Source organism: Watersipora subatra, chromosome 4, assembly GCF_963576615.1.
Source record: "Watersipora subatra chromosome 4, tzWatSuba1.1, whole genome shotgun sequence".
Classification (NCBI taxonomy): Eukaryota; Metazoa; Bryozoa; class Gymnolaemata; order Cheilostomatida; family Watersiporidae; genus Watersipora; species Watersipora subatra.
In genome coordinates, this window is record NC_088711.1 from 42,596,294 (window position 1) to 42,610,656 (window position 14,363).

Here is a 14,363-nt window from a genome sequence, read left to right on the forward strand (position 1 = left end):
AGTAGTAACAATAGTAATTGTAGTAGTAGTAGTAGTAATAATAGTAGTAATAGTAGTAGTAATAGTAGTAGTAATAATAGTAGTAGTAATAGTAGTAGTAGTAATAGTAGTAGTAATAGTAGTAGTAATAGTAGTAGTAATAGTAGTAGTAATAGTAGTAGTAATAGTAGTAGTAACAATAGTAGTAGTAGTAGTAATAGTAGTAGTAGTAGTAGTAGTAATTGTGGTAGTAATAGTAGTAGTAATAGTAGTAGTAGTAACAGTAGTGGTAACAGTGTATTTGGAACTCTTAATAAATGAACACTAAGAGTGAAAATTCTTATAGTGAACGATGCGCTGGATTTACATATGAAGCGCCAAAATTCACCATCAGAAATGCATTAAACTACCAGGTTTGCAACTGTAAGACCACAATCTACCCATCTGTGCCATTTTGCACACTGTTGCAGTTTAGATTGATCAAAAAGGGATAAACATGTTTAACAGCCATATGCAGTTAACATCGTAGACATGTTCACATATACATTCCATGAGTTTCCTTCCTAGCAGTTCAGGGCACAAGCAGCGGCACAGGTAAACCAAGCGTGTAGCTAACTATTAAATTATTTTGAACTGTGAATCTATGAAATAATCAGAGTTGTGGCACTTTCTTCAGATTCAGAGAGTTTTTTGTCATGTCTGCCTCATTGAACAAGATGCTTTTTCTTGCCCACTCTCACAGATTTAGGCTCGGTGTCAGACACAAAATTTATTCTGGCATCAACTTTTTGCTAACGGCTACACTGAGGTAATCAAAGAATTTTTTGTTGTTGTGTAATATTTGAAAGATGTATTTTATGAATAAAATTACTTGAGAGTGCTGTAATGTGGCAAACTTGTAAAAAATGTTAAGAATAGTCTTTTTGCATGGTTATTATTGTAAGATGTTCTCTATTTTTTTTTCAAATATTAATCAAACTCAATCGTGAGATTTCTTTGCCGGTATTTTGTGATTTAGTCATGATATGGTGTTTATCAATTGGTTGCTGCTTGACCAATCATAGCTGTTGACAGACTCCCTTTAATCTCGTGCCTTCTTATCAATCCAACCTCAAATGTCTTGGTGTATATATAAACTTTGATGTTTTCTTGAGCAGATTTCATTTAGGTTATTTTTAAAACTTTATCCAGCTGTTTGGTTTTTACAATAGTTTATTATCTACATGGTTGTAGAAGCACTTACATTTGTACTTATATGTAAGCGCATGATCCCTGAAAGCTGTACCGGCGCTACATTATATAGCATTGAGCAGAGTTTCGCTGACATTTGTCAGCCTAAGTTCTGTTTTTAGCTCTTATTGCTAACTTTTGCGAGCTCTATTTGAATTTAATAAATATTTTGAATGCAGCAACCAATGTTGAACGTTTGTGAAATATGACAGAAGTTATCTTACCAGCAGCACTTTGAATTAATGAGTGCACAACTCCAGGCTTTCAACTGTAATTTTTTTACAAACAATTTTCATATACTTTGAACTATTTATGTGCTACTAGGGATATTAGAAAGCACTAGTTGATAAGTTTGCTGTTTACACAGCGTTTGAAATAATTATTATTGAAAAATATTGCAACAAATTACAAACACAAATATTTAAATAAGTTGCCACGCCAAAAAGTTATACAAAAGGCAAATTGAATGGAACACAAATAGATGTCTACAAAATTAACTTTTGTGTAAAGTAAAGATGAAGATTTCTCAACTAAATAATATAAAAAATAATGATGCAAAAGATATAGGGATGCTTGATAAATTTAAAAAGGGAATATGTTCCATTTTAATTTCTTTTTGTGAACGGTATGCTATAAATACTGTATGCAGTTTTAGTTTTACAGCTTGCATGCCAGCTCTGATGATTCCAGTATATTATATTTAAGTATCATCAACAAATTATCATCTATATCAGAACTACATGCATGTAGGTTCAAAGTCGCACCTGTCATTCATAGCAATTAGCATAGACAACAGATTTGTCATTCATAGCAGTTAGCATGTGCGGCAGACCTGTCATTCATACCAGTTAGCATATACAACAGACCTGTCATTTATACCAGTTGGCATGTACAACAGACCTGCTATTCATACTACTTAGCATGTACAACAGACCTGTCACTTTTAACAATTAGTCTGTACAACAGACCTGTCATTTATACCAATACTAGTACATACAACAGACTTGTGATTAATAGCAATTAGCATACACAACAGACCTGTCATTCATAGCAGTTAGCAGGTACAGCAGATCTGTCATTCATAGCAGTTAGCATGTGCGGCAGACCTGTCATTCATACCAGTTAGCATGTACAACAGACCTGTCGTTCATACCAGTTAGCATGTACAACAGACCTGTCATTCATACCAGTTAGCATGTACAACAGACCTGTCATTTATACCATTTAGCATGTACAACAGACCTGTCATTTATACCAATATTAGCACAGACATCAGACTTGTCTCTATAGCCATACTAACAATTAAAACAGAAAAATATTTATAATATTAAAACAAATACATTAAATGAAAGTAAGCAAAGAATTATATGTAAATAACTAAATTATTAAATTATTAAAGTTAAAATAATTAATAAAAATATTTAAAAGCTACTCTACTGTAAAGGAACAATGACAAAAGTGTAGGGTTAGCGCTACACGGGTGTAAAAAGAGAGGTGGTGATAGGCAGCATAATTCACATCAATCAAGGGGCTGATAGCTTGTTATATAAATTGTGGAGCTGTTGCTGCTATGGTGACAGACTATAAGTAAAAGAGGTGTTATCTTCCTTACTTATTCTGACTATATTGTTTTCCTGATATTTCCTTGTATTTGTAGTTGACCTTTTACAAAACTGTGCAAATATCATCGATCTCAACTCTGACTCAAATGGCTACATATTAGTAAGAGACAGCGGAAATGCAGTGGTTGACTGCGAAGTGACCATCAAATGCTCCAAGGAAAATCTCTTGTCAACTCGCTTTTTGGTAGGTAAATTCGTCTGTTCAACGGCAAAAAGTAGCAGACGACATAATGCAGCGTTTAGTGAATTTAAACATGCGTTAGCCATTTTTAAAGATAAACTTACACAAAATTATAAAAGATTTTATCAGAAAGTATCGGTATTTTTCTATCATAGGCGATTGTTTTTGATGTTTGAAGTGATCTGACTGCCATAATGTTTCAAGATTAAAATCGAAAAATCTTGATTGCCGTTAAAACTCTCAGATCAAGCGAAAGTGCGATTTTGACGTTTATACTTGCAGAGACCGACAGAATAGAAACACGTAACACTGCGAATTGAACACAATAGCTGACACCAACTATAGCAACTATAACAACTAGTGACATCATTTTGCACATAATTTCCTCGAGAAAAAGAAGAAAAATATTTGCAAATGAAAAAAAATTTGCAAATTTTCAAATAAAAGAAACATTTGCAATTGAAAAAAACCATCTTTTTTCATTTGCAAAAAAAAATTTTGCAAATGAAAAAAATTTTTTTTTATTTGCAAATTGTTTTTTGCAGGTGAAAAAAAATAATAGTTTTGATAAAATCTATTAAAATTTTGTGTAAGTTCATGGTCTTTCCAAACTAAATAATATTTAAAATAATGGTTCAGACAAGCATTCACTTGAGCTCAGCAAACAATCATAGAACACACAAGGTTTACAGCTCTTTTCTTATTCGTAGTTAAATAAAAGAGCGGACAATTTCTGTCTTAGTGCTTATTTATTTATTCGCAACCTGATCATTGAGCTGCTAGAAAATTCAAGTAAAAAATTCATGCATATTTAGTCATCATTTCCAGTTCTGTACCTGCTTTAACCGTACTTACACCAGTTACGGTAAGTGAGGCTAAATAAAAACTGAGCTCAAATTACCAAATGTGGAAAGTATTGCATTCATATAATAGAACATGTATAATATGTAATATATGCAAATAATAAAGTGTATGTTGTACATTAAATACAAAACATATTCTACAATTCTTTGAAGCTCAACAGTAATAAATTATCAATAAAAACTATCAAAGTTATTATTATATTTCACAAACAGAACAAACTTTTTATGATTATAATAGCTAGAAGTACGGCACCAAACAATTTAACAAATAAATAAAAAGCTTCCTGACACAGTTGCTAAGTTAAGGTTTTTTTCAAAATCATCTAATTGTAGACTTCCATTTTCGTTCTTTTCAAGGAATGTTAGCAATATACTGGGTGTGAGATAATATATTCATAATCTAAAAGAAAGTGTTGAATTATATAACTAAATGCAATTTTTCTTTTGGTGTCATGTGTGCAAAGATATTTAAAAGAATACAAAAACTTTTAGAGGCAGATAATAATCAGTGTCAGGTGATGGCAAGTGGGTAAAATTGTAGGAGAAAAGATGATAGCAATGCTTTTTCATGCATGAGACATGACATGAGTGGCTGTTAGGCATGTCCTATGTTTCGTATTTTTGCGTGAAGTTTTAGAGTAAATTCTCAACTTGTCTTTGATTAATCAAATTTTTATGTTATTTCTTTATGTTTTCAAAATGACTTCCTTTCTAAAGTATCTGTCTCTTTTTATTTCTAGTTCAGCTCAGAAAGATAGGTGTAAAACCCAAAAGGCCTTGAGTCAAGTCACTCTTGAGTCGTATATTGTCTATTCTGGCGTATGCTGCTCCAGTCTGGTGTTCCTTTGTCTCGAAGACTGATACTGACAAATTTTCAGGCCTGTTTATTCATTCACCAACTCACAAACACTGAAACACTAGATCAAAGAGGAGTTTCATGTTATATTTTCTGGTTTTAGGAAATTAACTTTCCGAGCTGTGAGCAGTCCGAGCTAGAGCTGATATCGGTTCTTGAACCAGATGATGAGTACGCTACTTTTCAATCAAAACCACATTTTTGCGGATCAGAAATTTCTGATGCTGTTGATTTTGATCAATACGGAGAGAGGAAATGGAAAGTTACACTGAAGACCAAACCAAAAGGAGTGTATAGCACTGCAGCGTTTTCTTTTTCAGTTCGTAAGTTTGCTTTTACAAAGTACCAACTGCATCCATCGCGCATTCAGTGGATAGGGCAGCAGATACAATGTGTCAATTAAACGGGTCGAAATGTAGAATTAGTGTGTTTGGTCACGAAATATGTACTAGTAGCTAATTAATATCTGCAACAGTCTCAAGTCGTAATCCATCTTTACTAAGCAAGTAAATGCAAAAATGTTTATTATTTGGATGAGGCCAACCTTTGTATTGCAGACGGCTCAAGAAGTGCTCCAATGTTTCCTTCAAATAAACTTCCATCTCTCACAACTGTCAAGCTTGCGCCGACCACAAAACTTGAAACAACACCGTTTAAAAGTACAGCCGTACCAACTACGACAACTGCAAAAACAACAGCACCAACTACCATAACACCAACTACCACAACACCAACTACAACAACAACACCAACTACAACAACAGCACCAACTACCATAACACCAACTACCACAACACCAACTACAACAACAACACCAACTACAACAACAACACCAACTACTACAACAACACCAACTACACCAGTTATCACAACAACAACACCAACTACCACAACAACACCAACTACCACTACAAAAACATCAACTATGAGAAAAACAACAATCACCACAGTAATCCCTTCAACTACCACCAGTCCAACTATAAAAGTCACAACCCCTAGTAAGGCACCAACAACACAAACTACTAAGGGAAAATCAACAACTTCAACAGCTTTACCAATTACTAAATCCACAGAATTGACAACAATAACACAATCAACTGCAGCTACAACAGCATCTACACAAACGATACCAAGTACAGCTCTTCCAGCTAAGCCTAAATTGGTGCCGTTCAGGTAGCTAATGTTAATATGTTTTCTATAGTGAATTAATGATTATTTAATTCTTTTTTAATCTGTCTCTTCATTTCAAGCTCAACTTAGGTCACTGCTGTGACTACTACTACTCCTACTACAACCACTACTACTAGTACTACTACTACTACTACTACTACTACTACTACTACTACTACTACTACTACTACTACTACTACTACTACTATGACTACTATACTACTACTACTATTACTACTACTACTAATACTGTTACTACTACTATTACTGTTACTACTACTACTACTATTACTACTACTATTGCTGCTACTACTATTACTACTACTACGATTACTGCTACTACTACTACTACTACTGCTATTACTACTACTACTACTATTACTAATATTACTACTACTATTATTACTGCTACTATTAGTACTACTTCTAGCACTGCTATTATTACTAATATTGGAACTATCATTAGTAGTTGGACTATTATGGTTACTTATAGTACTGCTATTGTTACTATCGCTGCCATCACTATTTCTACTGAAGTTATCATTACTAATAGTGCTATCGCAGTAATTACTACTGCTATTGCTGCCACAACACCTATATATGTGGCAGCTATTAAAACTATTAGAATTGTTCTTCAAGACTTGATACTCTGAATCATGCTGGTGTGTCTTTAAAAACTTGACAGCTCATAGAATAAGTCAATCATTTTTTGTTTATAGTAAAAGAAGATGAATTTCGGACAAAAGTCAGCTTCAAGTGTGTGCCATAAATACATAAATCTTTTAACATAAAAATTAAATGCATGCCACATTTGAGTTTGCATGTATGCTTACGTGTGTATACACAGTTTTATATGTTTACTGTGAAACCTCTGTGATGAATGTTTTTGTGAAACTGTATATCAATACGGAGACACAGCCATTCCCAAGGCACCTTGATGGTATTGATCAATATCTGCTGCACAATTGGTCAGGCTATCAGATGTGCCACCGATCATGATGGTTAACAGAAGCGTTGTACTAAAGTGCATGTACACAGTATAAAGCAGAGCTGAAAAACTTTCTATTCAAAAATCAAGTTTATATATATAAATACTAGTTAAATGCCCGGTGTTGTACTGGTGATAAAAAGGTCTTTGCACAGAAAATTTATTTTTAATCAATATATACAACATTTATCATCCTAACTTTTAAATGAAAAACCAAAGTGCTTTGTTTATTTCTGTGTACTGAGTTGATTTACGTGCACCATGTTAATTCCTGTGTAATTCATGCTGTACCAGTTGCAGTGCCTATTACAGACCTATACTGATTGCAATAGTATTGTTGACCATGTGAGTTTAAGCATTTTTCTTCACATATGAGCACGCATATTTTTTCAGGTATGGTTTTACGCATAACGCTACCTGTGTAATAAGTATATGCCCAATTTATTCTATGGTATAGGTTGCAATGGATAAATGCCTATCTGCAGAACTGAAGGTTGTGAGTTCCAATTCAGTGCCCAGCAGATGTATCATTCCTAAAACTTAATTTCTATAATTGGACCCACAGACAAACGGGCAGACAAACATTGAGATTTATAGATATACAAATGTTTTTTGTTGGTCTGCTGAATGTTCAGTAATGGTGAAAAAAATGCACATGCTTACAGCGCTTGCTAGCATTAAGAACAAAAAACCTCTTCTCACTAGTGTTGAACTCGGAATCACCAGTTTTGCAGACAGGTACACTAACCACTACACCACGCGGCGACCTTGCCTTGGAATAATTACGGACAAACACAAACTTATATCACTTGCCAATTTTTAATGGGGATTGAAACTGTTAGTGTACTAAAAAAATATTTGCCCAAAGTTCCCAGAAAGGCTCTAAATATATGTATATATAGCATAAACTTAGTTAAACTTATAATACACATAAAAATAAACAAACACCATTTAAAAGTTAGAATGGCAAATGTTGTATGTGTTGACTAGAAATAAACTTTTTGTGCACAAACTTTTTATTTTCTGTGCGACGCTGGGCATTCATTTAGTTCTGACATAAATGTTAAAATAAAAGAGAATAGGTAGTACTTTAGAACAAATATAACATTTATTCTGCAAACTCCTTAGCAACCAACTCCCTCATGTTAATCACTCATCTTATGAGTTGTCCTTATGCAATTCATTGTCATGTTAACAGGTGCGCATGCCCAGTGTCTATATCTGATCCCACAACGTATCAACGGAATTCAGATGCTCCTATTCTCTATCTGCACAAAAAGTCATCTCATCTCTGGATCAACCTGACTCCAGCAGAAGCTCAGTCATGTGACTCGTCTGCCACACGATGTGCGACAGCTTGTAAAAGAAATGGTGAGACATACGTATTCATCGAATCTATACAATCTTTACTATAATAAGAGCCATGTTCATCTATTCATTTGGTCGGAGGCTGTGAAAAAGTTTGGTTTAAACGAGATTCAAACTAATAACCTTCAGCATGTTAGATCAATGCGCTTTACTAACTTGATCAATCAACTACCTTCATCTTCTTGGAATAATTGTACATGTAATTATTACACTCGACAGTTTTCAATAAACTGTGAAGTTTAGGTTAATCTACAAAAATTTCGGTGGTTTCAAATATTAAGCCCTTCACAACGAGCTGTCGACCACTAGTCTAGACTTGTGTAACATCAGACAGATCTAGGTATTTCCCAAATTTTTAGATTCAACTTTTTGGATTAGTTGAACACTTAAATTTAGTTTTTAGGCCAGTTGTAAAACCAATCATAGATGTACCTTTCAGCTAACAAGTGTCACAAGCAACCAGCTAGCATATAGAGCTGGTCCTAGACCAACCTGGGACTAGCTCCCTTAGTCTAAGGGACAGTAATATGAGCAACTTTAAAACAAGCTCTTGGCCAGCCACCAGGTTATGTAGCAGCAATGCAAAATATGAAATAAACTTTTGTCTTATGAAGAGTTGGAGGGTAAGAGGAGAGTTGAGAGTGGAAAGAGAGAGGGAGATTTCCTTCTGCTTCTAGCTGGCTCATCAACACTATCAGCCATTTTGCTATTATCAAAAAATCGTCTGCAAGGATAAAAATGACTGTAATCTAGTCATGTGATCTGCAAAAACCTGATTGGGCAAACTGTCTCACACAGTCTTCTGTTGTAAGCATTACTTGTTAGGCAAATCTCCTTACATAGCATTTTACATGCTGTTTTGCATATATATGTTAGGAAAACCTTTTCAAGTCCCTAAACAACATAGTCGTGCTTGAAGCAATAATTGTTGGGCCAACCTTCTCACTAAATCTACTAAAGCTTCTTCAGTTAACAGAGTTCTTACAAATAGCAATAAATCTTATGAGTTCTTGTTAAACTTTTCTGTCTCACAACAATTAGCTGTTATATGCCTTGTGTTTTTACAGCTCAAACATTTTATGGAACATATGGACTGAGTCGAACAATCCAACTTGATTACGGTTACAGCACATTGGGTATGTAGAAAAATATCAACTCCAATGAGAAAAAGTGACTTCAAAACTTGAGTAATAGCTTTACTAGCTGTGTGAGAACTACTTAGATGAATGGCAACTTGTGCCAAATGTTACAGGAAGGTATGCGTGTCAGAATGTTGGTCTGTCATATGGAGTCTTGTCATTTCATAGCCAACTACCAGACTGCAAAAACAATGCGTTGTCTAGTGCTGTGTATATTCTAAACAAGCCATTCTACTGCTCTAATGGCCAGCTCTGCACTGTGACAAGGTAGGGAAACTTTTGTTAAATAATTTATTGATACATTTAGTAGTTTTAGTAATTACTGTTGCAGAAAGTAGCTGTCAGCAAAAGACAATTTTGAGAAACATTCGTTACTATTGCAGGGTACTTGTACTACCTTGGTATCAGTTGTAATATCAAGAAATCATCTTTAGTGGTGACTTTGTCACATAAAACTATTTTACCATCTACAGTACTAGCGTGTCATCTGCAGTACCATGACATTATTTATAACACCAAAACACCGCACTACGCAGTACTTGTCTGTAGTACTTGTCTGTCAGTAGTATTACCTACTGTATTGTAGTAAGAGTGAGTCAGTACATATTGTCTGTTGCACTAGAATATGACTATGGTACAACAAATTCACCTGTTAGTAATGCTAGTACACCCCTTAGCTCTAGTATGTCTATTGTAACACCAAAATACCATCTGTTGTTTTAGAATATTTTCTTGATCATCATGTTTGTCACTTTTAGCACTCAGTTGGAACCCTCCAATGACAATGGTTCATCTGACATATCTGTTGTATCATCTGTTACAATTAATTATTGTGTGCGCCTGTTTCTGTGTCATTTAGCCTTTAGACGTATCACGCATGGTACAAGCGTGTTATATATATATTACTAGTGTGTTTCTTGTTTATCTTATCATCAAGGCATTACAATTAAGTTACTGATGTGTCATCTGTGTCTCATCGATTCTTTCCCAAAGTGTCATTATTGTGTTAACATAGTGTCACAAAGCTGTTGCCATAGTGTCATAAATGTGTCACCAATGTGTCACTAGACTCACTAAAATATCATCAATGTGTAACAAATGCATTACCAGAGTGTCATTAGAGTGTCACAAATATGCCACCAATGTGTCACCAGTGTGTCACCGGGATCACTAGAGTGTCATTGAAGTGTCGTTAATGTGTCACCAATGTGTCACTAGAGTGTCATATTGTATCTCCACTGAGCCACTTGTCCTATTAAATGAGTGTCTACTTTTATTATTTTTAAGTTATGAGTCTTGTTCCGAATTTGCATCAAAGATTGCTCAGCTGCCACATAAGCAGATCCCATCAACGTCAACTTCAAAGCCTTCAACTGAACACAAAGATAAGACAACTTCAAGAAAGTTCTATACGTCATCGGCTCAGAGAACAAAGTTCACGTAGGTTAATAATTTGACAAGTAAAATGAAAAATGCAGAAGTTTAGTAGGTGGCTTCAACCTATAACCACTTGTAAGTAAAATGCATTGTGGGAGTCAAGGTTTAGTTCAAAAGGTCTTGCAATTGCTTTGAACGAGGCTAAAGCTGGTTTCACTATTTAGAAATGGTAAAAGAGCCATAAATTTGATTGGTTAATACGTTACACCAATCACTTTGCATTACAAATACGTGTATATCACCTGACCAGCAACTAACCTTCAGATAGTACTCTCAACTTATATTATATAACCACAGATGAAGAGCTCTAATTTATCAATTGGAAATTCCACATTTTAAGTCGATTCAACCAATAGCCTGTGTTTTTTAAAAGCTCATATTTTGGCACTGTCATAATAACCAATTGACAACATCATTATTACCTATATTCTTGTATCTTCACCTAACTAACTGCATTTGTTTGTTAATCTGACTAAATAAACTCGAGCTTGTTTGGAAACAAGTTATTTTAATCAGTTTTTTTCAGATGTGGATGTCCTATATCCATTTCGGATAGCATGACTCGCAAAAGAAAACTTGATGCCCCAATAGCTTTTTTGGATAAGGAAACATCGCATCTATGGATTAATATATCTACACCAACTGCTCAGACCTGTGACAGCCCCTATGTAGCCAGCAGATGTGCCTACGAGTGTCAGATGAAAGGTGATCAATCGTTTGCTAAACATAGAATTCATCTCTAGCAATTTCTTATCTTTTTATACAGCCATTTGGAAAACTTAAAGATTTACTGGTTTGATAGTCAATCTTGTCTAAAGACCCTCATCTTTATCAGATTGAACTGCACAGATTGAATCATTTTTCCTTGACTCACTTGGTTCATCACACAACCGGTGGTTAAAAAATGTGTCTCACTGACCAACACAAAAACATGGCCCATGCTAGTTCATAGAAGGCTATCCTACAAAGAAGAGGTCAGTTAACCATTGGAAGTGTCTGTAGGTTTTATGTGAAGCCTCTTTAGATGTAAGTAGAATTGCAGACTGTAGCAATAGTGAAGAAATTAGGAGATATAGTGACCTTAAAATAGCATAAATTGTTTTCTGAATATCATGTTGCTATCCATAATGTGATACCGGTTTCTTATTAGTATTGCATGCTACATGGGATTGTTAACCCTTTTACAGGGTACACTTATTATCGAATATATGGACCCAACAAGCTTGTCAGAGGTACCACAGAGCACTATCTGCTTGGTAAGCTGCATTAGTTAACAGTTAGGCATTTATCCAGCGTAATAGAGAGTGTTAGTGTAGGAGAAGGCACTTATGTTGAAAACATCTACAAAGAGCAAAATATTTCAGTATAAAAACTCCAAGTGAAAACTCCATAGTTGGGGATTCCATAGATAGTGAAAAAATTTTCAAACTAGGAGAAGACAACTCCCATTTACTTAATCAAAATCATTTGATATTATTATGTGAGATGCCAAAAATACAGGATTTCTGAAAATTATGCGATGTAGGAGACTATGTCTGCCGACAGTCAACAATTGACATGAAGGGACAGTTAACCATGTTTAGTCAGGTGACCAACTGTGACAGCGCTGCCCTGTCTGATGGTGTTTACCAGTTGGATGATAAGTTCTATTGTGGAGACAGCAACTTTTGCTCTAAATCGAATCCAAGGTAAACCTATTGACTACAGATGGTGTAGTGAAGCTGTTGGCTTGTGTTGTGCGGTTTCTATTGTTTCTAGTACAACTGTTTGTAAACTACTGTACCATTGTATCGCAGCCTTTTGATATAGTGTACTATTATACAGCTATCTTTTGATATAGTTAGCTATTTGGTAGTGATTCTTCAACTAAGTGTTTTGCTGTACAGTGATACATCTTCAATAGTAGTCTATTGACTACATTGATATCACACAGTGACCTTTTGAGCTAATCGGCTTTAGTGCAGCGGCCTCTTCATCAAGAGTTATTGTAAAAAGTGACTAAAATTTGATGTGGTAGTTTACAGCGATATTCTGATCAATACCTCATTGGTCAGCTTTTCTAACATTGATGTTCTGGGACTGTGTAACTACACTTGTTAATGCTCAATGACCTCGTTCTTCCCGCATCATGACAAGTTGCACTATGAAGCTAGATTCCTTCATCCCTAAAGTAGTACAATGATCTCTAACTAGTTTAGTACTGTGCTGAGATCCGCTACCAAGTTTAACACTATAGCATGACCTATTATCTAGGTGTGCTGCTGAACAGTGGCCTATTAACTAGGTGTATTACTATACAGTGAACTAGTATCTATGTGTGCCAGCAATTGTACAGGGACCTATTAGCTATGTGTGCTACTATACACCAAACTATTAACTATGTGAGCTAGCTATTGTACAGTGACCTATTAGCTATGTGTGATACTCTACAGTGGTGACCTATTAACTTTGTGTGCTACTGAATAGTGACCTATATGTGTGCTACTGTGCAATAGCTCTTTTGAGCTGACGACGTGCTGTAATAGTATGACTCTTTAAAAGAGGTGTGGCAGCAGTAGCAGCTGTAGCAGAGATGGCGACTTTAGCAGCGATGGCGACTTTAGTAACTGCAGTGATGGAAGTGGCAGCAAAGGTAGCAGTCAAGTTTAATCCATTTCAGGGCTCAAAAGAAAATGAAAAATACTCAAAGTAATTACCATAAAACCTTTAATTGAACGCTAAAGCACTCTATTTTTCAACACTTCTCTCATAGTGGTGGTCAAATAGAGGTGGCATTCAAATAGAGGTGACATTCAATTAGAGATTTTATGGTATATTAAATAAGTGGATATTACAAAGCCACATAATAAGACAAAATGTTAAAACAACATGTAAAGGTTGAATTCATAAAGTAACTTATAAATTTAATTTAATTAATTTATAAGTAAGTTTGTTGTATAGATTATTCAGTGCTAAGGGCCAGTTGTAGAATGAGCACTTAAATTACAGTGTAGCTTACACCAACATACTTCAACTTACACCATATATAGTTTATATTAATTACATTTATCTTTGTTACTATCTTTACGCATTACTTCTAAATGCTACCAGCATTTTTACATTTAATCACAGAGCTGGAACATTTTGAAAAGTTTTGAAAGTTATGTTTGAGGTTACTTCACATGTCATGACAATTATTGGCTCACATCCCACTTCGTATGTTGAAAAATTCCCATCTAGAGGGGATCATAAGTCATGGTATGACTCTACCATATTATTGTAATATTTTAAAACATTTCAACGGTCAAAACATTGTGTGAATGTTTAAAACTGTTTTATTTTGTTAATAAAACTCACATAAATATTTTTTAAATTGTTCCAACTTTTAACTGAGCTGAAAGATTAATGTAAAATCTGTTCAATTTGTACATGTTTCCCTATTTATACTTGAATGAGTTGTTGTGCAGGTAGCCATAACAATGCATAAGTCAACAGTATTTAAATATAGTTCCAACATAAAGTAGGATAAACTCTCATGAAATTTTAATTGA